At 44.0% G+C, this 27,872-nt stretch overlaps 1 long non-coding RNA gene across 1 annotated transcript in view; it reads left to right on the forward strand.

Moving 5' to 3' along the window:
* The window catches only part of LOC130153997 (uncharacterized), a 105,387-nt gene extending 77,515 nt beyond the window's left edge, over window positions 1-27,872 (forward strand). The window contains exons 2-3 of the long non-coding RNA XR_008823557.1: window positions 26,327-26,449; window positions 27,772-27,872. This is a non-coding gene — a long non-coding RNA (uncharacterized LOC130153997). The remainder of the gene's footprint in view (window positions 1-26,326; window positions 26,450-27,771) is intronic.

Below are 27,872 nucleotides of genomic sequence, written 5' to 3' on the forward strand. Positions count from 1 at the left end.
AAAACAAAACCCCAACACTTCCTATTTCAACCCTTGACAACCGTTCAAGGAGTCTCTTATTTTAAACTCTGAGTGTAATGTTTGTAATGCAGCTTCACCAGTGCAGTGTCATGGGTGGATGACACTATTTACAGTTTATTTCCTTTACCAGTATTTCAGGGCAGTTTCTCAATGATCTACTTTGAAAGAACAAGACTCCTTAGGAACATAACATTTGAGAGTTTGTAGGTGTCAGTAAGTGTCTTTCTGTTGATTTAGCTCAGGTTTGGTGAAAACCCAAGGTTTGAAATTTTGGGTGGCAATTGGGACTAAGAAGACTGAGACAGTGAAAGCTGTAAAAGTACAGAAAGGTGGCGGTCAGCCTAACCCCATACTCTGTCTTACAAGAGTGCTAAATGTGCTAATTGTTGAAGGATGTGTTTTCCAACATACAAATTTTCTGTAATTTGCTGTGGGGTTGGGGGGGGGGGGGGATGACGATGACAGTAGGTATTTTAGCTTTTTAGTACAGTTAGAATGCAAATATTTCTGAATACCTACTGCTATGCAATTACTGTCACCAAAACCTGGTACTCGAGCAAACCAGAAGAATTTAATGTGGAGAAAAAAAGCTCATTGTAATTAATCATTCCATAAAACATGTTAAAATATCGTTCTTATTTTTTATTGACAAGAACAGGAATACTGAGATACATTTATTTTATGATGCAAGACTGATATGGATGTTGTTTTGTCTGCAATGTCAGTTTTGAGTAATTCATCCTATTTCATCTGATGCGTTATCTGTATAGAAGGTAGGAGGATGGGACACACAAGCTCCAAATTACACATAGAGTTGTAATGCTTCTGCTACAGCTTCCAGTGCTTTTACAAGGAGGCACATGCTAGGTCTTCGATTGATTTCACTTAATCAGTTCTACATGAGTTCAAGTGACTGATTGCAGCAATTAGAAGCAGACCAGCTCTGGCAATCCCACCTGAACAACCTCATGGTGAAGGTCAATCTTGCCATCTTCTCATTTACGTAATTAGTTGCTTTGGCACAGTGTTCGCTGGAAGGACGCTGCATGAGTTCTTTGGACAGAGGCTCTAACATCCAGTGGGCAGCACATGCTGGTAGGAAGAGGGTTCCCTTTAGCAGTGGAGTCATGCCACGTGTCCGAGAGGAGAGCGCAGTGATGGCCACTTGATGGAGTCATACCAGAGAAGAGAGAATGGATTTACACATAGAAAAGTTGCTGAAGATGTGAGTGGGTGACAGAAACAGTAAGGAAAGGAGCTAAAGGCAGTGGAGAAACCAGCTTGTGTTATGAGGGAAGGTAACAATTTACAGCCATTGGGTAAGTTACTGAAAGGAGAGAAGAGTGGTTGAAAAAGATGCAGTGAGCTTGTGGTGTTGGCAAATACCCAGCAAAATACACGGCAGGGTGGAGGAGAGAGATAGATGTAGAAATATGAGATTGGACAGGTGATGCAAGTCCACCGAAGAAGAGGAAGATGGGAAATCAGCAACACCAAAGTAATAGCTGAATCTCCAAGATTTATCAATGATAAGCACCTGATTTGCAAATTGCATCCATTTAGTTGCTTGCACATTATTAATCCCATGAAGCATAAGGTCAAGTAGCTCCCCTATAAATTGTTGCCTGTTTTCTGGGTATCATGTTTTTCTACTGTACTTCCTTGCTAGGTAGTATACCTTTGAAATCAGCCATACAATTCAAGTTACAAGTGCTCTGAAAGAACTAAGAGACGATTTGTGGAAGTTGCAAGAAAGGGTTCGAGCATTTTAAATCCTGACTTTTCTGTGATTAATCTCTGACTTAAGTGCATAAATTTGCTCTAGTTTCTGGCATTGAAATATCAGAAGAAAAAGTACCTGGAAATACTACCAAGAGAGTAAAAACTCCTCATGCAAATTATTTATATACATACAGGAGACTGCTATCAAGCAGTGAATGCATTCTTATGTGAAAAGCTTTTTCTTGTGTCTTCACATCTTAGTTGGGAATAAACTAACTCAGAGGGCAACAAAAATTGTTTAACAAAACTAGCAAGTAAATTATGTACATTTGAACAATTCTTCACAAACAGACAGTCAGATCTCTGTTCTTAAGCTTATGCACACTGTGAAGGGAGATTATAAAGACTAAGGAAAAAAACCAACTGATCTGATCACATTCAAAGGCATAATTCCCCTGAAGCCAGGATTTTACCCTTTGTTTATTGACTGGAAGATTATTTAATGCTAAGTTTCTAATAAAAATGATCCATCTTCTTTTTTTCCACTCTCAAAAATAAACTAGAAAAGCAACAGAAAAGGAAGACACGTTTTGGGCATTCTTTTTATGGAATTCTGCTAGGCAGCTGTATGAAGGTTGGGTTTATCAAAGTCCCATAGTCAGATGAAGACTTAGGGGAAAGGTAAAGACCAAGGATTTGAAAATGGATTCACTGACATTCATGATCATCTGTTGGATGGTGAAGTTTGTGTCATGAGTACTTTTGAACACAGTCTGGATGCAGTTAAATTTTTGGTCACAGGAGGAAGAAAATGTACGCCAGCAAAAATTACTTAGTGTTGTTTTCAACTGGTTGATTCGATGAGTAAACAAAAAAGTGAATCTAGTGCTGGATAAGCAGTCAGGATCTTGAATACGATCTAAATATCTATGAAAATATTCTAGAGGTGCTTCTGTTACCTCCTAAAGAGATTCAGCTCACAGTGAGCAATAGTGCTTTTATTTCATAACAATATATCTGTATCTCCTCTCAGTTCACAATTTCAGTCCATCAGTTAACAGTTGCAATAAGGTAGTCAGTTGACAATTGCTAAATATTTTCTGTCTCATCTTCCCCCAGAACATCCTGCTTTACTTTCATGTCCAAACCTACTGAGATGCTTTGCCAACTCTGAGCTCAGTAGTAAAATAAAAAAAAAAAGATATTTGATGCACTTGACATTCACCAGTGACTTGTTTTTTTCCCTTCATTATTTTCCCATTAGAATACGAAGAGATAATTGGTTTTATATTTGTATATTTGAGAATACGGCTGGTGCTGCCTTGTCTTAAGTATTCCTCCCAGGAGCACAGAAGACAACAGTCGTCTGCACGAGCTGTGGAGAGTGAGCTACAAACGGAAAATGAAATAAACTATTTTGTCCAACTACAAGTGCCAGCTGATATGGATAAAACCAAGAAAGACCACACACACACACAGAGTTGGGGCTTAGTCTTGCAATCAATAGAAGCTGCACATGCTGCACATCTTTTGAATTGTTGCCTGTAGATGGGACAAGGGAGATTTTTTTTGAGAGTGCCTAACATTTTGGATCGTAAGCTGAGCTGATGTTTGGCACTTGCAGCCTTCCCTGCTCATAGCTGTATGGATCATTAATCAGAAGTTGAAATGTTTGCTGCCAATTTTCAGCCTACAAAAGGATGTTAAAAAGGTTGAATTGCAGTGGTCCTTGGAAAAATCTTTGCTCATCCTTGTGATTTTGTTTTATTGACATTTCTGTGATTTTTGTCAGAAGGAAGGTATGAGGAATGTACAGCCCGTGTCCATGAGCATCCTTACCTTTCTCTAAATAAAAGCTGAAAGATGTTTCAAGCTAGAGATGCTGTTAGGCACTCTTAAGTATGATTTTCTTTTACTTTTGGTTGAAGCTCTGATTATTTCCTTTTCCCAAGCATAAGGTCAAAGTAAAGCAGGCAGACGTTCATATTAATACATTAATACAGCTATAGTATTTCATTGTTGCCATGGTTTTGTGTGTGTAAATGATGATAAAGCAACCACTTACATTGAAAAAAAGCAGTTAATCACTAGGCAGGAGGCAGGCACCACTAAAGAAGTTTCCCTAGTGTAGGTAGTATTTCTTACTTAAAAGCAAGTTTTATTTGGCTTGTGTGCAGAGCTCTGTCTTTATAAACTTTTAATCTCAGAGCTGTCAAACCTTCTTTCACCTGGAGTTTTACAGTAAATGGAGAGGGGGAAAAAAAAAAAAAAAAAAAGAGAAAGATGCTTCTTTGTAGAAAAGCAAGCTTAGGGGACATGGGACATAGTTCAAGGTGAAAATCTAGCAGTGTTGTTTTAGTAACATTGACAGAAACTGATTAACGTGAACTTTTCTGGGATGGTCCTGAACAGCTGCAGCCAAAGACTTGAGAAGATAACTAGTATAAATCCAGGATCTTCTAGGAAACTCCTAAGGTGGCCTCTGTAGCGCAGAGAGAAAGGACAAGACAAGCAAAGCGAAGTTGTGTGGAGACACAGCACTGCCTCATTGCACTGGTGAGCAATTTATGTCACGTTCTGCACAGAACAGTTCTTTAAGTAAACCAGTTCATTGCAACATTTTTTTCTTAACCTCTTCACATACTTTGCACATGATTGTAATGTAAGGGGGTGGTGAAACAGTTCTGGCTTGGTATTCCTATCTTGTCCTGCAATTGTATTTCCCAGACCATGCCTCTGTTTACGCAGACTTGCTGTGATCCCAGGCTCACTTCTGGATCTCAAGCACCTTGAGTTTCCATCCACCACCTTAGTGCTCATTAGCGTACATTACAAATGAAGTGATTTTTCTAGCATTAACAGCAACTTTGCATGTGTTCAACATGTACATAGCCTCATTAAGCTCTGCTAACCACTGTCATCTCTGCTAAGAAGCAAGAGAAAGCTCACTGGTAATTTTGCTCCTGTCTGTGACCCTGCTCAATCATTTAGCTCTAAACTTCTGTGTAAATGTACACAAATGCAACTCTATGATGCATATGTGAATCATTTCCTATACTGTACCTTTGAAGTGGTTGAAGGAGTGCAGATGTCAGGTACCCAGCAGAGGCATTAGCAGATATTATGAGGCTTTGAGGGCACTTTGTGTTTCCTTCTGAGAATGAAAAGCAACTTACTGATAGTCCTTATAGGTCTCTGAGCCTGTCTCTGGTTCGGGTGATGACTAGCCTTTGCATTTTAAAGGTTTATTTTGCATGAGTGGATGAGGGGGAGAATAATTGTCAGTGGACGTTAAGCAGCCATAGGCGGAAATAATCAATGGCATGATATGTATGCCAGGACTCCAGGCTTGACCATTCTCCCAGTGTTACAGAGGTTGAGATCCAAGGTTTAAGGAATGGGAAATCTTTTATGTGACCATGCAAGGCGCTTAAGGCATTTCTTTTAATTCAAGAGGTTGACTTAGAAGCGTTAGCCATACTCTATATGTCTAGTAGTGCCCAAAGCCTTAATCCTTAGGAACTATGTTACTATGTCCTTTCTGAATCTGTTTATAATTTTTGGCCTCCATACAACTCTCTGGAAGGTCCAAAGTTTAATTACATTTGCAGACAAACAGTCGAATATACCTCCCTTTTGTTTCTTTTAAATATGGCAGCTTATGCAGTCTCACCTTACAGAGAAAATAATCTCACATGGATCCTCACTTCACACAAGAAGCTAAAATCCCTGGAGACAGCAGAGGCTGGTCGCTGGTGAGACCCATTAGCAGAAGCCATTTTTAAAAAAAGAAAATAACAAACAAAAAAACCCCCTCATTTGCTTATTTTCATTTCTAAGACACAGAGTTCAGATTTTTGCTCAGGAAAGCATTCAGTGATTCTGCTCTTGCTGTGTCTTCCACTTTTGCTGACTGTCACAGAGTAGATGGTAAAAAATGTTACCATAAGTGTTCCTGAAAGTTCCTGAAACAGGGACCAGTCCTTGAACTTCTCTGAATGGTGATTAGGGAACTTCTGACATGTGTAACACAGGGGGATGCCACCAAATCACAGAAGAGAGGGAATAACGTGCAGCAGTAGTCTATTTAGAGAAGGTGGTCGCTTTTTTGCATTCATGAAATGTTTGCAGGTACCTTTTGATTTCCATAAGCTATTTAGCAGATACATTCCTGAATCAATCCAGGTGGATTATTCATGAGTGTCTTTGCTATGTTGTTTTGCGGTGATTGACCAAATTACTCACAAGATGTCCTTTCTTTGGCTTGGTTAGAGGAGTGTACTACTTATAAGATGAATCTGGTGTACACAACTTAAAATTCATTTTCCATGAATACTCCTGTGTATGATTTTGAAATAAGATTTTTATATGCATTTTTGCCAGTAAAACTCACTCGCTTGAATGTTAACTGAAAACAAATGCAGAAAGGTTTAAACAACTTCATTTGCCATGTAAAATCACTATTTGTGGATATGTACTTCAGCGTTATTAGCCCAACTTTACTTCATCCTTACTTCATTCTGAACAACAAACAGAGTTCATACACGTAGCTATGATCAGGTTTTTCAGTATTTTTTTCTATTATGGACAAAACATGGAAAAGATCTGGACTGTTTTTGAGACACCCTACTACTGCTGTTCCCCTTGTAGAGAAGATGCCAACACAGTGTCAATAGCAGCATGGGCAGCCTGACGGACAGAGACATGGACAGACTGATAACGAGCTCCTGATTGTCTGGCAAGCAGCCGGGAAGGAATCATTTCTCAGCAGATGCTCCAGGGAAGGTCAGGAAGGCAGGGAGGGTTTTACTTTATGACTCCAGCACCACTTAGATGTTACTGAAAACACACTCTGCCACTTCTTACTTGGAACATCAGATTTCACAGCTGCAGTATTTCCCAGGTTCAATTTAGTCATTTTAGATAAGCGGTTAAGATGCAGAAAACATATCTGTGAAAAGAAGCAAATGCAGAAAGTGATAATGCTACAGCTGTTCTGTCTAGGTAGGAACATACTCATCATCCCATGTTTTTGTGTAACAGCTGATGTGCTTAATCTGCTTCTGGATTTATAATCAATAATTGAAAGCCAGAATATGTTTTATTTTTTCCTTTTGGGTGCCTGTGAAAAATGTACTCATACTTACCAGCTCAGCCCGGTCCCAAGACTGTAAAGTATTCAGATAGAGGTATATTTACTAATTTTATTTTTATGCATATATTTAATTTCAACCTTGAGGAAGTGAATACATCTGGTAGCTAGAAAAGAGGTATGAAGGGTGGTAAGGAGAAGAGTAGCTTAGGTTGTGGGAAACACAGGGTCACTACACAACATTTTTGGAGCAGGCAGGAACACAGATAACCAGCATTTGAACAATTTTGAAAACCAATTCCAGCATATTTCAGGGCTTCAGAGCTAGGTAATGGACAAAGACCATAAAGCTAATAAAAGGTGGTAAGGAGGGACAAAGAGCAAGAGATTTAGGTAAAGCACTCCTGGGTATCAGATCTCTTGTCTAGATGAATAATGCATTCTGTGTGGTCTCTGGGATGGGCTAAAGGCAAATTAGAGATTGTGGGTTAGATAAGACATATATAGAAGGATTGTTTGTTAGGACATATGATTTTTAAAGTCTTGAAAATGCTGTATTGAAAAAGATGGTTTAGGCTAGAAGGGATGTGCTAAGAAATGAAAATTCATGGTGACCCCCAGAGAAGAGGAAAGAGGAAGCCCATGCATGGCAGCATGAGTTAAATGAATGTGAAAAGAGGAAAGGGAAGGGGAACAGTGTTGAACAAAACATGCAAGAAGGAGCTCAAAAATGCTCTGTACTGGGGGTGTGAGGGTCAACAAGGGGAGAAGTTGAGCAGGGAAACATGTCTGAAGAGTAAGTCTTGAGGTACAAGCTGAACGGCCACGTTCAGGATGTCAGGAGCTGAGCCTACCCTTGGCTGCTGTCACTGAGTGATGTCTAAAAGATCCCAAGCGATAGTGAGAAAAGAGTTCAGTGCAGCCATTGAGGCAGTGTTATTTAGTTAATCTCTGCTTTTGCAGAGGTATTTTCAAGTTTTTGACCAAGAATGCAATCTTTGCTCTTGCAAGGATAAACTCCTTGTTTTTCACCCTAAACTAGTTTAATATTTGAAATGATACTTGGTTGAAGTTACCTAAGTAATACTAAAACTGCCATGCTAGTGTTTCCCTAAAAGCACAGGACAAGGCAATGCAGATCCCAGGCAGGAGCTGTGCTGGGTTTCCTGCAAAGCTGCTTGTTTGAGGCGTGATATCCCACAGGATCCTTTGGTCAAGGACCGAGTGTCATAGAGGCCACATTTTCACATATCTCAAATTGTTTAAGGATAGAGCTTGAGTGGCTGGCAACTTTTGGAAATTTAGTTGCAAGTGGCTTTTTGGGAAAGCTGCTGATTGTTTCCTGTATATGAAACCATAGACACCTCCACTCCGTCCTGCTGGAACCTGTCTGGATATTGGGGTGTTTCACAGAACCGCAAAACTAGGAGAGCAGTGGTCCTTGTTGCTGCTGGAGAAATCTCCTTAGCATGAAGTATGAGACCACAGATCTTGCGCTGCAATGTAGACCAAGGTCCTTTGCGTCTTCCTGTTTCCTTGATCCCACTTTGTATCACTTTCTTGCAAAAAGTAAACTACTACCGTGTGTTCATCCACTTCACACAGGGGTGCTACTAAATATGCCATCCTTTCTGCAGTCTAGATGAGGCAGTAAGAGGTACCATCCTTCCCAGTTGCCTCTCCACAAACAGACCTGAGCAGACAAATTTAAAAAGAGAAGAAAGTGGAGTGGCTCAGATGGGACACCTGCCTGCCAAGGTTGGTGCTGGAGCAGAAGAGTTGGGGAGGTGTGAGAGAGGGCAAAGCTTCCCAGGGGAGCGCCATCCATGCCTAATTTAGTAATAATGAAATAGATGATTCCTAGGGAGATCAAACTTACTTGGAATGCCTGGAAAGGACCCCACTATGCATTTAACATGGGAGGACTAGAACCTCAGTTGAATTCTCTCTTTTTCTGAAAAAAAAAAAAAAAAAAGAAGAAGAAGAAAAAAAAAAAAGATTTTGACAGACCAGTGGCAGATTTCAAGTTTCCTGCTCAGGAATAAACTGAGGCAACTGTTTCTTAGCATACCGTATTTTCAGTTATTAAAATGTATATGGTCTGTACCAGTCCCAAAGATTCATCACCACTGCAGAGCCTCTGATTTCAGTTTTCAGTGTTGGGCTGGGGGCACCCGCAGTGCATGCCGCTCGCCTGGGAGATGCTGGAGGCCAGGGGAAGCCTTTGATAGGGCTGGGGGGGACCCTCACAGGCTCCGTGAGCCGCGTCCTCTGGGTCGGTTCACAGGCATGAGGGATGGGCTGGGTTTGCTTGGAAGTTCAAGCTCAATGAACTGAGACCTTGGAGAACAATTCCTCTGGCTGCCACCACCGTCCTGGGAAGCCCACTAAAGCCCTCCTTCCTAAGAAACCCCCCACCCTCTCCCCTGCCTCCTTCCCTTAATACGTTCACAAGTTTTGCTGACAAAAGAGCAATTACAACCTGACAGAGACAACTCACAAAGAGAGTGGGGATGACCCCTAGGAGAGGTTTATACGACTCAACACATGGCCAGTCACCGACAAAGCCAGCCCCGCTCACATTTGATCACAGAAGAGCCTCCCAGGCTGGCATGCTTGACCAAAAACTGGCTGGGTGACTCATTCGTCTGGCGGCTCTGTGATTCATGAGCCTCCAGGAGGAAGGGAGGAGGGAGGCGAATGCTTTTCAGATCTGAAGTTAAATGGGAGAGAAACACATTCCCCCAAAAGCAGACACTTGACTGTGTCCAATTGGTGCCTGAATACCCACACAAAGCCAGGGCAGGAGTCCTGGTGTGACGCACGGCAAGGCTCCTGAGGCCAGCCACACCGCAGGCTGCACCTTTCCCAAGTCTGTGGTTTGGAAGATCCCAAGTGTATGAGCAGGAATAATGCCTTATGTCTTATCCTTGTGTGCTCTGTCCGGTCTGGCTTTGGGATTTCCCCAGGAACATCCCATTCCGGTGTGCTTTGGAGCTGATATTGAGGGCTTTGACCTAAGATTCAAGTCAAAAACCTCAAATGACTTTTGATCAGCTAAACTTTTAAGCTTCTGATCTGCACTAATAATTTTGGCTCCCTCTCTTATCTGTTAAGGGAGCGGATCCACAGACAAGTCTCCCATCCTCAGAGGTGTGCACAGCAGGTAGCATGAACCCTCCACTGGAAGCACCTCTGTCTCCACATCCTCTGGACAAGCCTCACCAGCTGGCTTGACTACTTGCCTCACTTTTAGGTGACAGGGGTCAGGTGAGGGGAATCCAGCCCTGGATGCCCAGGGGGACCTTTCCCTCTGTGCGGTCTCCACCCTGCAGGGAGCTCGGGGAGGCTGTGGCGTACTCGCTGAAAAGCTTGTGCTTCCCACCACCATACCTCTCGGAGTCAGCCATTGCAAGGGATTATGTTACTTATTGCTTCAGACATATGGGTCAAAATGCTAAATTATTCAGCAGCTGTTGCCAGATGGATTTTAAAACAATTAACAAGTGCTAAAAATAGGCAGCTTGCTCGCTTTCTTGGATTTTGCCAAAAAACATCTGTTTGCTGTTCTCTTGCCAGCAGTTTGTGCCTTGTGCTCCTGGCGGCCGTCAGGGTCTTTAGCGGTGTCTGGACCTTGGAGTGTGTTTCTCCCTCAGTGAGCTTTGGCTGCGTGTGTCAGGGCACAGCTCTCCTGGGCAGGGGATTGAAACACCTTGGTGTTATCTTTTTGCATTACTGGTGATGTTACTGAGATTCTGAGCGATAGGCATTCTGTATCACCTGCCTTCGGTGGCTGGGTTTCACTGACCCACGTTCACGCTAGGGTGATAACAGCAGGAGCCTTTAAAGCCCCAGCATTAAAGGGGCTTGGGGGCTTAGCTCTCTGGGGGCACCAACATAGCTTTGAAGGACCCAGGTTTTAGCTCTTCCTTTCCGTGGTGTGGCAGGCAGGAAGACACTGCCTGGGATGAGGAAATCCACATCCAGAACTGCACTGAGCTCTCCAGTTCACACGAGGCCACCCACAGCTACTGGGCTTACCCATACCAGCCTGCCTTACTGCGGGAAGAGGAACGTGTCCAGAGGACGTTGCCACTCACACCCATGTGATAGACTCTGAAAGAAAAATCACCTGCAAGCTTGAAGGCCGTGAATTAAGTTAATGAGCTGGGATCAAAATAAAAACAAGCTGCTGTGCAGTTCGTTGGTGAGGCCCTTCCCTCTAAGGGATTTTGCTGTTTGCTTCAACTGGCAAACCAGATAATCCACAGCAAGACGTTTGGGGACATGTAAATTCAGTGCTTCCTGAAGCTCACAGCTCCATGTTGTGAAGGCAAGAGCATCCTCTGGCCATGTTTCAGCGTGCCACTGTCAGAGCCTGGCGCCCAGGCAAGACTTTGGCCACTAAACATTTGTTTGTCTCTGTGGCACAGGATGTGCTTTGTCCAGAGGCAAAGGAAGTGTTTGTTTCTTTTCGGAGTTTGCAATCATCCATAAAAACAGGTACTTTGCATTTAGCCACAGGTTTACGAGCCTCTGCTGCCAGCCTAGCCCTCGTGCTTCGCTTGGTGGGACTTGCAGCCCTCAGCCAGCTCATGGGAATAGTGCAGATGATAGAGCAGATTTAACTGAGTTTCAGTTTCTAAAAAATGTTACGCTAGGCAAACGCTTTGGACCTGAATGAAAGTGGTGGATCTAATTTTAGACGGTACCTATGAACGAAACTTGAAACGATCTGTTCAGGAAATACCTTCCTCTGCACCAGTGCCAGGGGAGAGTATGTGATTTAATGCTAAATTAGCCAGTGCCTATGAACAGGTTACCGCGAGAATATTTTTTCCCTACTTTCAACTAAACTATTTTTTAAAAAAGAAGTCTTAATTTCTACACATATGCCCATGTTCTTCTGCAGATCTTTCATCTCCAGGGAGTGAGAGACTTCTCTGCTTCAGTGCCATATGTTAACTTGTGATGCATGTTTGTCACTGTGGCTCCACACTGCAGAGCTGTTTCCTTCGATCTGGTGGCCAAAAGTGAAGGGCACGTAGGCGAGGATTTTGTGCAAACTAAAAGTCTGTCCCAGGGCTCTTGCCCAGATAAGCAGCCACGGTGGCTTTCAAGAGGCCGGATCTTTTTCAGTTATGCTTTATTATATATTGTCCAAACATTCCTCTTTTCATAACAAAGACAGAAGAGAAAATTGCCCCTCCAGATATCAAGCAAGCATCCTGTCCCTGTCTCTCAAGCCTTTTTCACACAGCTTTTCATGTCCATAATATGAGACCCTGGACACCTAAGGGTTCAGCTGAGAGAGAAATCAGCAAAACAGCTCTGTACCTTCCTGCACAGTCTTTCCAGACAAGCACCGAGTGATAGGTGCCTTTCTGAATAAATGGACTATGCATAGTAATAGGTGGAGTAAAAATGGGAAAAAATAATTGCTAACAAGGGGGCATCAGAAGGTCTAAACCATACTGCTTTATCAAAGAATAATTTGCAGGTATTGTAAGCCAACTGCTCCCTATCTAAGCCTTAATGAGATTCTCAGCCATCAGCAATGGAAGCTTTAGTTAGCAAAACACAGAAACATTTTGTAATGCATTTTTGTCCTTTATCTGAATAATCTGTCTTGCTGTTCTGGTTGTGGGGCTGTTGGTCTCTGTGTTCAATGGTGTGAACTTTGGTTGGCTGATGGTTCACACCAGATAAACTTTGTTTACAAAAGGTTAGATTAATACTTAAAGAAATCTCAGCTGAGATGTTCATAGCCTATAATATAGCAGGTAAAGGACACTTTAGTGAAAAGATAACAGGTTGCCTCCTAATTTCCTCATTACCTTCTGTGGAAACTACTTGAGTAATCTATTTGAACTAGTTTTGGTAGGATCTCCTGATTTCCAAGGGCTCCAGGACAGGCAGCCCAGACTGGGGAGGGAAAGTAGCGTGAGGTGAGTGGGAATGTAGTTCTGGGTTGGCCTTCAAGAAGTATCTTTTGCTTCATGTCTCATGATAGCATGGGTTGCAGGCAGGACACATCAAAATTCTTGTTAATTAGCTGCTATACAATCACAATCTCTCCCAGTGACCAGAGACTTTAATTTAGGCTCTCCATTTTCATGCTGTCTGTCTGAGGCAAGCTCGCAGCGCTGTGCAGGGAGCTCACTGTTTTCTGGAAAACTCCGGGGATGATACTCTCAGCTCATCATGGGCTGGATGCACACCCCAACGTGTGGGACAGGTACTAAGTACCTTCACACCTTGCCTCCTGGGAAGCGCTGGCCTGGGCTTTGTTGCCTGAAAGTATTCCTGCTAACCAGGGGTAGCCTGGGGATGTTTGTGAATACCTAAAAAGCACTTGTCCCTGCCTGCTTTTGCTCTTTCGGAGCTGTAGCTGCAGTCACTGTGCAGGGCAGGGCAGGGCAGGGCTGGCTGTCACGGGCACATGCTCGGGGCTGCTGGTGGGGGCTGACACTGCATCTGGGACAGTCTCCAGGGGGGAGTCACAGCCACCCCCTGCTCTGCCCTGTTGATGGACATGGCCATGCCAGGGCTTTGGGCAGATGTTCAGCTAGAGAAATGTTTTCAGCTGTGGTGACAGTCTTGGATACTTCTGTTTCTGGAGGTAGGACAGAGCCAAAACTGGGGACTGGTAGAGCAGAGGAAAATGACATGGGTCAGGTCTCTGAGCTGAGTCGGTGTGAATTCCATGAAGCTGTGTTGATTTGTACCACGAGGGGATCTAATGCCCTCAGGGATCATCACATGAAAAGCACGATATAAAAAATGTGTGTGATGATAGTGATTACATTTCCAAAGGGGTCTGTTTGTCTGCTTGTGCCTTTTTGGTTTCCAGCATCCTTTTGTCCTTGTGTTCCATCCCTCAGTCATGACCTATTTTATATTTTATATCTCGGTAAAACTTCACAGTAAAGCTATAATACCAGCTGATTACAGTACAGATAGGAAAGAGAGAGATCAGATACATTGTTTGTATTTATGGGTAATAACTGCCTGCCTGTCCTATATTTGTGTTTCATTTATTGCTCTGAGCCATTTCTGAACATACATACGGAAAGCTGCATTGCCAGAATAATTCAGTCTTGCTTAAAAAGATGCTGGGATTCTTAGAAGTATCCAGAAAGACTTTTCCCTCAATTTGCCAGGAATATATGGTGACCCAAAGAACTGACTGAGGGGGAAGGAGTGAACCCACCCGGCTAAGTAAGAAAACTTCAACCTTGAATCTGTGTCAACTGCATGAAAGGAGCTCAGGCAGTTTCTGAGGTTATGAAATATGTAGATATTTGCACAAAACCTTGGTCCTGTTGAAGGCACAGGAGGTTACTGATTAATGTCAATGGAGTGAAGATTTCACCTAGGTTCTTTCCCCTTCTCCTCTCCAGGCGAGACCTGAATTGCAAAGCCATTTCTTGTCCAAACACGTAATCCTGCCAGTGGTTAAGCAGCAATTGGGAAGGGTTGACCTTGCTTCGCTCCCAAATGAAAAAAGGCAGTTGAAAGCATTCAGTCCTTTATAGCTCTTCGCAACTTTATCAGACTAGACCCAGTTGCTTCATGGAAGGCATTTTGAAGACTGAGTTTTAAACTGGAATTTTCAAAAGACATTTGGAGAGGCCTGTGTCAGTAATGTCCAGGCTCAATGGGAATCCCTCGAGTTCCTTTTAGAACCTTATCTCTGCACTTTTCTGTTGTTAAGTAAAAACAAACTGTATGTCTTGGGATTTGCTTATAACTCTGGCTATCTATAAAATCCACAACTGCCATGAGCCATTACTTTTCCATCCCTTCCATAATAAAATTCCGGGAAGTAACACCTTTTACCAACAAGCAAACCTGCCTTAATAAGACAAAAGTCTAATGCTGGAAGTCCAACTTTCCACTGGCAGCACTTCTGGTTAATACTGGAAATTCTAAATATCTGATTAAACATTTCTGGAATTTCTGGGAATACGTTGAGATGTTGCATGGGCTAGTTCTTCATAAAGTTTTCAACAAAATAGCTTGTGTTGGGGCTTAAAGGAACCCTTCCAAATAATCCATCTCCCTAATTTCTTAAAGTGGTTCCTTACATTTCCTAAGCTGACTCCTTAAATGACTTATATTCTCCTTTGCAAAATGCATAGACACAAATAAACCGCATATATGAGGAAGGAATGTTCCGCCGTCCCACAAAACAAATTAAATACATTGATCCAAAATCACCCCTGGGGTAACTCCTGTGAATTCAGACGAAACGCTTGAATTGAGTTTATTAAAGCAGCATTTCTGATACGTATTGGAAATAGCAGTCAAATGAAGTTTTGCAATAGTAAAATGATTGTTTATTAGTGATGAGTGAATCACAAAACGTCTGGCATGTATGCCGATCTTAGAAAAAGAACTGGAAAAGTTTGAAACCTGATCAGGTCTCTGAATCCGTATGTCAGCAAAACTGCCTGGAAGTAAGTGTGAGTCAGGGTTCTCTTTCAGACATATTTCTGAAATGTCCAGATTTATAATTTTGGATATAGTCATATCTCAGCAAGTGCTAAAAAATTAGGGATGGTGAATTGAACTGGTAAATAAACAAGAACAAACTTGTTCCTAAATTTTATGTGATTCTGATCTTTTGGAGATAGTCACACAAATCCCTTAACCACGCCAAAGCTGCAGAATGGAATATAAAAGCAGGGGAAACAAAATTAGTTCCCAATTCAGACTTAATAAATAAACAATGCAAGTCCTTTCCAAACTCTTGTTTTGTTTTCTTCTTAAACACTCTGTCAAACCTCAAGTAGCTTTTCAAATGTCTCTGTATAGAAATCAGTTTTGGGCTTGGAGTAGCATGAGTTTTGTAGGGAATTTTGGAGACAGATACTCTCACCACGTGCTGGGCCACAGTATTTCTCCTGAGGAGCATCAAGGCAGAGATCCCCCTGATACGATCCTTGACCAGACAGTGCTCTCACACCCCTGACCTCTTAATTTCAGCTTCTCAGTTGACCGTTAACATCAAAGGGCTTGCAGACACATCTTAGAGAGGAGATGACTACACATGGCCCTCCCCTGTCAGGCCCAGGTTGGCCAGGGAGGTGCAGGCAGGAGAGGCAGCCCAGGCAAGGACATGTAACTGCATGGTTGGATCCTGGGCAGAGAGGGCTGGTTACTCAGAGGCTGTTACATCATGCCAACAGGGACTTGCGGGAAGAGTCCCTTTCCCTTCAAGCATCCGAGAGACTGCTCTTTGCTAATACCATTGAATCCATCAGGTCTGTTGCTGGAACAGCAAACAGCTCACGGGTCCTCGCCTGCCCACTTCACACAGGGACTGGGGGTGGTTCGAGCCTCTGACTTGCAGTGCTGCCCCCTCACCACCATCCCGGTGGCAGCAGGTTTGTAGGGTGGCTTACACATGTAACCAAAACAAAATTATTGCACAATCTGGCAAGTCGTTGGTTCCAGCAACCGAGAGCTATGTCCAGTGTAGTTAAACCCCATTACAAAAATAAATCTTTGGGATACCCCACCATGACCTGCAGTAATAATCCTCTGTACAGCTAGGTCTCAGCTTAATTCCTGTAGGGATCATTTTATAGCAGTGTAGGAGAACAGACTGCTTGATTTGCTGAAGCTGACTTTCATCTCTGTGATCCTGTGGTTCCAGAGCGGCTGTGGCTCAGCGTCCCCAGGTACAGCAGGATCTGTCTTTGTGCTGCTTTCAGCAAGTGTCTGAAAGGATCTTTATTTCAAATTATTTGAGGCTATGAAACCTTGAAGTGCTAACTCATCTTTATTCAGTAATTTCTCCAGCAGACGTCCATGTGGTCACTATGGTACTTGCAGAAGTGTTGTAATGGGAGCAGGAAGAAGGGAGAAGCCCTCAATAGATGAGTGCTGTGTGTGCTGCAGCGGTACAGGAGGGATGGCTCAGTGGTGAAGGCCCTCATTGAAGCATCAGGGGACCTGTCGTGTGTCTTTTTGCTGCCACAGATACCCTGTGAATCCTAAGTCAAGTGTGCTGCCATTTTACATGTCTCCTGTTTGTACCTCCCAAGGATGCTGTGAGGTCCTTGGAAATACAGGGAAGAGGGGTTTGGATATGCTTGGATGTTTGGTGATTCTGGCCCTTACTCCTGCAGACAGCTGTAGGAGAAGCTGTGAGTCTGCTAGGTGTAACTGAAGACTGCAGTGGCTGCTCTAACACATTCCATTAAGGGGAGAATCTTCAGGGGACACCCAGCTCTCAGAAAAGCTACTTTCAACTTAAAACCAAATTTCTCTTAGATCAATGAAAGATTCTAAATTCTAAAGATTTCAGGTACTTAATTAGAGATCTTGGATAAATAATAACATTAAGGGAAAATGTCTAAATTACAACTTCCAGTTGCATGTCAACTGCATGTCCTATCCTAACATCCTACAGTGGGGGTCATGGAGTGTTGTTACTCCTTAGAGCTGAAGCCTCAGGTCATCAAGCCAGACACACTAGGTCCTCTGAGATCAGGACTCACCAGATCCTTCTATAGTCTTGTCCAAGACCTGGCATAATGAATGACCCAGATTATTATTATTATTTTCATATGTTTGGGTAAAACAGAGCCCCACCTTTCTGATTTGGAGTGGCCTTCTCCATGCTGGGAAGGTGTTAGCAGGTTCTATTTGTGCTCTGGCCATGCAGAGAGACATCTGGGTTCCTAGAGCTAAGCAAGGATGGCTAGTAATCTTTTGGAATAAATGTTAAAATGTATTACCTCAACAAAATACTGATCTTTTGAATCAAAGCAATTTTGAGCCTCAGGGACATTTTGAGCCTCAGGAAGAGAAGTGCATATCTAAAGAAAAATGTCTCCTAAAACAGTGATTTCCAGCAATGGGAATGGGAGGGCAAAGTCTTGCACTGAATCACAGCCCAGAGAGCTGTATGAGCACCCTGGTGGGTTTTCCAGTAGATGAAATCAAGAAAGAAATTCAAGTTTAACAAGGGAATATACAGCTAAGCAGAGTTTTCTTTTTTTCATATGCAACTTTCCCCAGAGCCAGGAATTATGTTTAAGTATTTGCATTGTAGGAAATAAATCCATTCCTTACTGCTATCTTCATTTAGCCTGAAAGGAAGTCAAGTTCAAAGTTATTCCACTGCCAGTCTGTAAAGCAGAAGTGGCAGATCCCTCCTGGTGTGCCTTCACCAGAATACAGAATTTAAGGTACTCAGGAGGCAAAAGGGGGCTCCTCTAATGAGCTCTGTGAGTCAGTTTGCAGGCTGGAGACTTGGTCTTCCCGTGACAAGCATTAGTCAGAGTGTTCCTGGCATGTGGCAGGACAGTGGAGAGAGCGCCTGGACCTCGAGGGTCTCCTGCGACTTCAGTGGCTCCCGTGATCCCTTCTAGAGGTGGCTGCAGTTCAGCGGTGTGCAAAATGATCCCTCTGCAGAGGTCACGGAGTAGTTTTTGTCTGCTGAGCAGGAGCTGGGGTCTGGTGGGCTGAAAAGCGCTCCACAAACATCCGTTATTATTCTTGATTAGAGAAACTATATATAGATCCTTTCGGGATCGACAGAGCTTCGTTACCAGGCGGACAACAGAAAGTACAAATTTATCAAAATTAAATGGAAGTCAAGAGAACATACTGTCTAAGGCAACAAGGCGGTTCAGACAGCTCTGCAGCAGCCTAAACACATGACAGACTCAAGCAGCTCCCACTGCTGCCAACACAACTGCTCGCGGGGTCTGCCAAGAAGCCAGATGCTGCTGCTGGAAAAAATATCTTCCAGAATTTGGCATCAAGATCCTGTGATTACCATCCAAATGGGAGGAGATGGAGTGGTAGAATGTGAGTTTAGTATTTAGCACCCCAGAACTGTGCAGCAGCCTTTGAAGGCAGAGGAAAAAAGTTCAAGCAAAATATTTTTGCTAAAAATATGTTCAGAGAAATGAACTTTTTTTTTAAATAGCAGAAACCCAAACTATTATTAAAACAACGCAAAATATTTTATGTCCGTATCAATTAAATGAGTAAAACCAAAGAGGGTTGTGGATTCTTTACTTGAGCAAATTTTGTTAAGGAATAGTTTTATAAAGGTCAGAACATGAGCTCTTTGTCTCTCATGTTGTTGCTAATGGAAAGTTCCACTGCAGATAGCATCAGAGTGACTCCCCTACCCAAGACAAATAGAGATGGGTCGAAGCATTCCCTGGTAAGTTTGGAAAGGGTTGAATTTAGATCCAAGGTCTGCAGCTAGCCCTTCTTGCATTGACAAACAGAGGCCAAATCCCTAAATACAAACTGACCCAGGGTTTGGGGGAAGGTTGAACCCCAAACCATCTGATCCTGGTTCCAAATCTTGCAGCTTAAACCCATGTTTGAAGGCAAAGCAATAGAGAGATAGGCTGTTTCTTAAAGAGATTTAAGGCTGCTCCTGAGCCTCCTCCCCCTCCTCCTTTCTAACAACTGTGGCTGATAGTTTCATAATCTGTGACTATAAAAGGATTTGGAGTCCCTTCTGTTAGGTGAGGTCTCTCGCCAACTTGCCTGTCTTGCTGGGCTCCCCCGTGGACATGGTGGTTACAAGTGCTCAGCACACTGAAAAAAGCAGTCGAGACAACATCTGCTCCCCTGGCTGGCTGCACACACCTCTTGTCTCCAGTCTTAACATTTCTATACGTGTGCTGGTTCTGCTCCATGACTGGGAATCCTATTATTATAGTAATAGTAGTAATAATAATAATAACAACCCAAGTGGGAACTCAGAAACGTACATCTGGAAAGTTAAGACGTGAAGACTGTTTTGTTTTACTTGCATTTTTTTTTGCTTATTTTTATGACAGATCTGTATTTCAACAACGTTATCTCCTTGCCTGTTATAACATCTCACAAAAGAGTAAACAAAGCCATTAATCATAATCTCCCATATTCCACTTTCTGGGCATGTCAGATTATTTTGGAGGGGAGGTGGGCAGAGAAGCAGAGAGCGTCTGTTCCCTCACTCAGGAACTCCCCCAGGGATACTGCCTATCAGTGCCTTTTCCTTCAGGGAGGTTTGTAAAAGGGAGGAGGACCCCATGGCAAACCTCTGTGTGTCCTGGAGGGCTCAGACTGCGTCATTCCTGGCCAGTGCCATGCCTCTTCTTGGCACAGCCTGAGTCCCAGCTGGCCTGGCTGGTGGCGGTTGTCTCCTTGAAAGCCACAAAGATTCCCAGTAACTGCTTACCTAGTATGATTTTCCAGTAGCTTTTGACACAGCTGACCACGTGAGCTCATAATATCAGCTGTTAATTCTACAGCAACTGGATGAGATAGTCCAAAAATGCCCCACTTATCCTTTAAGGTCACTAATTACTCATGGAAATGTGGTGGGATGACTCGCACAAGTGGAGGGCTGCAATGGATGGCTACAAACTCTTTGGAAGGGATAGACAAGGAAGGAGAGGCGGTGGGTAGCCCTGTATCTTAGAGAGCCTTTTGATTGCCTAGAGCTTAATGATGGTGACTACAGGGTTGAGTGATTATGGGTAAGAATTGGTGGGAAGGCAAACAAGGCAGATAGCATGGTGGGAGTCTGTTGTAGACCACCCAACGAGGATGAAGAGGCAGATGAAACACTCCATAAGCAGCCGGGAGAAGACTCACAGTTGCTAGCCCTTGTTCTCGGGGGGCACCCAACTTACCAGATGTCTGCTGGAAATACAGCACAGCAGAGAGGGGACAGTCTGGGAGGTTCCTGCAGTGTGTGGAAGAGAACTGCCCAACACGGCTGGTGAATGAGCTGGCTGGGGAAGACGCCCACTGGACCCGTTGTTTGTGAACAGAGAAGGACTTGGGGGTGATGTGAAGGCTGGAGGCCAGGATCACAAAACAGTAAAAGTTTTTGCTTCTTGGAGAAGGAGGGGGGTCAGTAGAACTTCTGCCTTGGCCTCCCTGAGGGCAGACTTTGGCCTGTTTAGGTGTCTGGTGGACAGAGTCCCTTGGGAGACAGTCCTGAGGGGCCAAGGTGTTCAGGAAGGCTGGACATTCTTCAAGAAGGGAAACTTCAAGGCTCAGGAGCGGGCTGTGCCCATGAGCTGAAAGCCCAGCAGCGGGGCAGATGGCCTGGATGAACAGAGAGCTTTGGCTGGAACTGGGGGACAAAAGGAGAGTTCATGATCTTTGGAAGAAGGGGCAGGCAGCTCGGGAGGGCTGCAAGGGTGTCACGAGGTTATGCAGGGAGAAAATTAGAAGGGCCAAAGCCCAGCTAGAGCTTAACCTGGCTACTGCTGTAAAAGACATTAAAATTTTTTTTCTAAATACATTAGAAACAAAAGGAGGGCTAAGGAGAATCTCCATCCTTTATTGGATGTGGAGGGAAACATAGGCACAAAGGATGAGGAAAAGGTTGAGGTGCTTAATGACTTATTTGCCTCAGCCTTTGACAGCCTAAGACCAGTTGTTCTCAAGGTCTCAGCCCCCTGAGCTGGGTGACAGGGATGGGGAGTGGAACAAAGCCCCCATAATCCAAGGAGAAATGGTCAGCGACCTGCTACGCCACTTAGACACACAGCAGTCTCTGGGGATGGCTGGGATCCACACGTCTGGCTGGGCGGCCGGGCCGGAGAGCGGTGGGGAATGGAGTCACATCCCGCTGGCGCCGGGCACTCGGGGGGTTCCCAGGGCTCAGGGCCGGGCCCGTCCCTTTAACATCTTTACCGAGGGGCTGGGCAAGGGGACGGGGCGCTCCCCCAGGCGGGTTGCAGGGACACCAGGCTGGGGGACAGCTGATGTGCCGGGGGCAGCAGGCTCTGCAGAGGGACCTGGGCAGGCCGGGCCGAGGGGCCCAGCCCAGCTGGAGGAGGTTCAACAAGGCCGAGTGCTGGGTCCTGCCCCGGGGGCACGACAGCCCCCCCAGCGCTGCGGGCTGGGGCAGGGGGCTGGGAGCTGCCCGGCGCGGAAGGGGCTGGGGGGGCTGGTGGCCAGCTGGGCAGGAGCCAGCAGCGTGCCCGGGTGGCCAAGGAGGCCAGCAGCACCCTGGCTCGTAGCCGGGACAGCGTGGCCAGCAGGGCCAGGGCAGTGCCCGTCCCCCTGTGCTCGGCACTGGTGAGGCCGCCCCTCGAACCCTGGCTTCGGGTTTGGGCCCCTCACGGCCAGAGGGACATTGAGGGGCTGGAGCGTGTCCAGGGCCGGGCACGGGGCTGGGGAAGGGGCTGGGGCACAAGTCCTGGGAGGGGCGGCGGGGGGAACTGGGGGGGTTAGTCTGGAGAAGGCTCCGGGGGGACCTTATCGCTCCCCGCAGCTGCCTGACAGGGGCTGTAGGCAGGGGGGGTCGGTCTCTTCTCCAGGTAACAAGTGACAGGACAAGAGGAAACGGCCTCAAGTTGCACCAGGGGAGGTTTAGGTTGGCTATAGGAAAAATTTCTTCACCAAAAGGGTGGTCAAGCCCTGGAACAGGCTGCCCAGGGTGGTGGTGGAATCACCATCCCTGCAGGTGTTTAAACAAACACACAGATGTGGTGCTTAGGGACATGGTTTAGTGGTGGACTTGACTGTGCTGCGTTAATGGATTGGACTCTGTGATCTTAAAGGGCTTTTCCCACCTAAATGATTCTACTCACCCACGTGGCTGATGTATCAGTCCTCACCAGATTCTGTTTGGACATTGCTGTTCCATAAGGCTGTTTGACTTGAGAAGGGGGGATGTGGGGGTGTTTTCAGGTGAAATGTCAGCAGGATGCTGACATACAGCTCTAGCTTCCCATAGTCCATCCTGGAGACCAGGACAGATCTGCTTCCCCAGCCCTCGGCCAGGCCAGGAGCTTTGATGAGAATGAGCTCTGAGAGTTTGAGCAATCTAAAATCATGGAGGTCTCTAGTTTTTTTTAAAGAAGTGAATGTGGATGGCACCTTATCTGACAGAGTCCCCTGCACTTGCTCGCACGTGCTCTAGGTCAGGTATGGTGTTGGCCCTGGCATATATATTTATATATATAAAGCGCCTATCACCATATTAATAAACATTCTTTGGAACCATTCTTGATGGCAGAGGTCCCAGGTGAACGGGGTATCTGCATGTGCCTTCTTACTTCACACAAGAAAGAAATTTTATCTGCTCCAATTAAGAGATAGGAATCTTCCCTGTCACACAGCATTGCAAACTATAATTTATTATCTGTTTCTGCATTAGCACTTGTGTAGATTTCCCCTGTCATTCGACTGTGTGTGTTCAGAGGCACATGTGCCCTCCCAAGCTCAGGCTCAGGTTTCTGGCTTTAACTCCTGCCTTCCATAAATGTTATTTCTGTATCATCAGTAGTACCTCTGTTTCTGCTATTCCAGAATCCATAATGAATTAAAATAATTTGTTCTTCAGATCATCTTTTAAGTCCTTGATGGTGATGTTATTCAATTGATCAGCTTAAGTAAGGCTCCTGGAGCTCCCTATGTTATGAAGCCTGTCCTCAATCGCTAATTTTGATCTGGGCTTCAGGTAGAATGCTATATAATGGTATTTTGGCTTGGCATCCAATTTGTATACCAGCCACTGGAAATGTAATTTGCATGTGTTTCACAAGGAAGGCTTAAACTGTTAGAATACTTTAAAGAAACGGCCAGGTTTTCTAATGCTTTGAATAGGTTTTCAGTTGGACTTTGGGAAAGAAAAGATGGGGGACTGAGCCTTTGCAATGATTAACTGGCCACCTGCCTCTCTAAGGAGCACCCTCCATGGTGACTTCTGGAGGATGCTGTGTGCTCTGTGCCTTTTCCAGCCGTGCAGGACATCTGGATACCGTATGTGAGACTTGCTCTTGGTGCCTGCAGGTGCTGAAGAATCTTAGCTGTAAATGTACTTGTCTGCAGCCTCTTGCATTAAGAGGCAAGTTGTCACTCGAAATAATTCCTGAAATTATGATGCTGTAAGATTTTAATAGTTTAAGTGTTAGCATTTCTGGCCACTTTGAAGAGGTCCCATAGACAAACTCTTTCCTGGTCAGTGTTTTAACATCAGTCCGTAGATGTTGAGTGTCCTAGAGACCTAGGTTTTGGGCTGTCTTTGCACACTCACATGTGTCACCTTCTAAGAGACACTATGAATCTGTGGATGTGGTTGAGCTACTGTGTGATTAGCTTTAGGTGTTAACCATCAGCATCTCATCTACTCCTCAGTGTTTGTCCATGCTTGCTTTTCCCCTGGAGTAAAAGTACATTGACTTTTCTTCTTAGGGCAACAGACAGCTATGAAGTGCTGTAAATTGAATTTACACAATGGTGTAAATTGTGTTTATCTCTCTATAACTTCTCTGTGTACCCACACCCCTTGAAAGATTTCATACCGAGATGGATCCAGCAGACTATACAGGGGACTTGAAGGGGAAAGCTATGTATGATTCATGATACAGGACTTTTATCCTCAGAGTTGGATGATTTTACCTCTTCCCATCAGTTTACATGGAGCAGCTAGCCTATTGCACAATAAGCCAAGCCAGCACTAGTTTCAAAACACGTGAGATCTAGCATACCTTGAATCAGGAACCACAGGTTTAAATCTTGTATCTCAATTTCAGACAACATGCAGCAAGTCAAAGTTTGTCCTTCTGAACAGAAAGGTAATACAACACGTATCTGAAAAAATGTGCAAAAACCAAACCAAGCAACAGTTATAGCTAAACTGAGATATTCTCTTTGCCAGCTGAGAGAAATGCCTTTTCAAGGGGGCAGTGCTAAGATGTTGGGTGGCTGTCTGCCTCATCTGCTGAGGGATGGAAGGGACATTTGTTGAGGAGTTGGCCAGTTCCCTCGGGAGTCTAACTGCATGCAACTTTATGTCTCTCCTCCAAGGATGGCTCAGGAATGATGCCCTCCCTAAGTCTGTGCCAGCCTTTGAAAACTTACGTGGCTTCACGTCTAACTCAAGTAGTTTAATTCATAGTAAAATAACCCATTTTCAGTCATTGCAACCATGTTTTATTATCTATTGTGTTACAGAAAAGACTGATTTCAGGAACTGTTGGTTACCTCGTGTTAATGTGTTGACATTTGCTTGTCTAAAGAAATACCTGAAGCTCCCCTTCCCAGCACGACCCATTAATCATATTTCTATCTGAAGAAAATACCTTTATTTTAGCTGTATATGGAACTTAGTTTGGTTTCTGAATGTCATACAGAGACATAATTCGCTTGGACTGCAAAACGTAAGCCTTTAAAGTACACATACCGAGTACTTAAGGCAGTTATAGTGTCCTCGTTTCCTGGGAAGCACGACTCTACTCATTAGGTGCAAGTCACCTAGACTGAAAAGCCACTGGTCATTCCCTCAGGTCATCAGCTTCACTCCGGCAGCTCCAATTACCTTAGCAGAATAGTATCACCCATAACAACCTAAGTAAATCAGGAAGTCACCGAACAAGGGAAGTAATTACAGCTTCTTTCAGTACTGAGAAAGCAACCTGTTCTTTTACGATCCATCAAAACCATGTGTTTGCCTTTAGTGGTTAAAATAAAGGGTGTGCAATTTGGGAATAATCCAGCTATGAAGTTTCCCTAGTAATTGGCAAGTCCTGAAAGTTATTCACTTTTGCAATTTAAAGGTGGTGAGCACGAGATTAATTTAATTTTCTTTTAGATTAGTCTTTAAGGGACACTACAAAACCAAAGAATGACATTTTCAAATGGTGAACCCACATTTCACCCATTTAACATCAAGATTTATTTTGTTAACTACCTTTAAATTTTATTTATGATGTGATTTACTCATGCTGTAAACCAGAATGTCAGTCACTGTAGCTGTATCAAATATTCAGAATTCGAAAAATATTTACAACTTTCAGAAAAAGGTCTAGCATGTTACTCAACCCTAATAGTAGTATTATCAGTTTACGCAACTCACTCTTGTTTTTCAGTCTTCATTTCAACACACCCATTTGATTCAGATTCAACTGATTCTAGGCGAAAAAGTATTTGTTTGTAATAAGTCTACATGCAATTTTATAAAACACTTTTCAAATGGTCAGGGCACAGGCATATGTCATTGGTTTAATGGGGGGAGCTTCTGTAAACCTCAGCATGAACCATCTATTCTTCTTTGAAATAAAAAGTCTGATCACACATTGTACTTAGCGCTGTGCTTAGACTGAGCATATGACTAATCTGGCTGAAATCAGTGGGATGACTCAAAATGTTTAAAATTATGTGCATCCCTGCCCCAGGGCCAAGACACAGGACTTAATGCTTGGGGGGAATTTTTTTCACCTAAATTACAGTTCATTCACTCTTTTCTCTAGAAGACACTTTAAACAGAAGAATAACAAATAGAATATTGCTCTTGACCTTTAGTAAGGAGAGTATCTAAAGGTTACAACTCAATGTTAATTTGAAAATCCAATTAGATCATGATGTTACATTGTTCTGCATTTATTCAATATTTGTGTGACAAATTTTCAATGTCCTTTATATCATATAATTTACTTGACAGAAGTGGCCTCTTTTTTCTGTTAAGGAACTATCTACAGATCTCTGCCTCTTTCTCAGGTGTGTTTGTTGCTGTTGAAGCAAATGGCCGTATCTCCAGTAGGCTGTGACCAAGCACTGAACCGTGGAGACACAACCCTGAGATGAGGCAGTTGCTGTTCCTGAGAATGAATTAAACCCTAAGTAAGCGCTTTCATGCTCAGACCTCTGTGAGGGTAGGTCTGCACCTTCCCAACAAATCATCCTTCAGTTTCCAATATGCCAAGATCTTCCTACTGCTGGAAAATTTGTGCTATGTTATGTATTTTTCAGTTGTCGGTAAAATGTTTTGAGTTTTTTGCTCTAAACCAGGCACAAAGGTCTTACTGAACTAAGAGCAAGGGCAGTATCTGCTTGGGGCAGCACTACTGGCTGCTAATAAAATTTTAGAGAGAAAAGGAAAATGATAGCATCCTTTGTTGCTGAGCTGTTTCCAAAGGCTCTGCAATCCTCTCTGCTCCCCACACGCTCCTCTGTGCCGGGGTTTTCCCAGACCCGCTGTATGTTCACTGATTCATCCTCTCCATTGCCGAGACACCTAAACATTTCCAAAGGAAGGCAAAAAAACAGGTCAGCAGAGTGGAAGTAACCAAGGAAAAAAACACATACGCTTGTATTGGGAGAAAAGTCAGAAGAAAAAAAAATACAGTAAAGTGGGATTTAAAAAAAAAAAAAGAAAAAGAAAAAAGAAAACATCCCCAGAGTGGATTTGAAAACCAGTGTCTGACAGCTATAGTATATTCGGTGTCTAACATCCCAGTGGCTCAATGAGAAAAGCAAAGCTAATGGTACAGAATCTGAAAATCCCATGTCTGAGCTATTTTGGGTTTACTCAACAGACCTACTAAAATATAGCTGCACTCTAATTATGTTTGTCCCTTAAACCATTGGGGAGCAGTCTAACTTGAGACACAAGCTAAGGTGTCACGGAAAAGATGTCAAAATACTCTCTGGTAGAAAGCAAGGGCTCCCTGTTGTGTGCTTGTCCCTCTACAGCCTGAACAAAGGCCACCACTCCAGCCGTGCATCCCTAGGCAGGTCTGCAGGACTTCCAAGGGAATATCTGGAGTTCTGCATAGACCAGCCTGACTAGCAGAAACCTACTGAACTGATGAGGGAGAATATCCTTTTTGTTGCCTCCTATTAGCTCATACCTTTGACCCTTTCCCTGTTCTTTTCCAGATTTTGTTTTTCAAAGTAGCTGCCCATACAGCTGGTGGTATGTGGCTCACATGCTCACAGCGGTGGGTTCCTGATATCAAAATGTGGACATTCCAGGCCAAAAACATTTCAGACCTAACTCCACAAGCATTTATTGGCTCCTTCAGGACAGGTGTTACAGCCTGCACCAAGTACCCATGAACACACAGCTAGCTGATCCTGCCACCAGCATCCCATCGAACTGGAGTGATCACAGCCATGGCAAACAAACTGCATGCAGATTGATTTCACTCTCATTTTTGCAGCTCAAGCCAACTGGGAATGTAAACCGCACTGACCAAGGAAAGTTGGGGAAATTGCCAGTGAATGCAGAAAAAAGAAAAGGAAGGAAGATGTGGAAAGCAGG

The sequence above is a fragment of the Falco biarmicus genome, chromosome 8 (genome assembly GCF_023638135.1).
Source record: "Falco biarmicus isolate bFalBia1 chromosome 8, bFalBia1.pri, whole genome shotgun sequence".
Classification (NCBI taxonomy): Eukaryota; Metazoa; Chordata; class Aves; order Falconiformes; family Falconidae; genus Falco; species Falco biarmicus.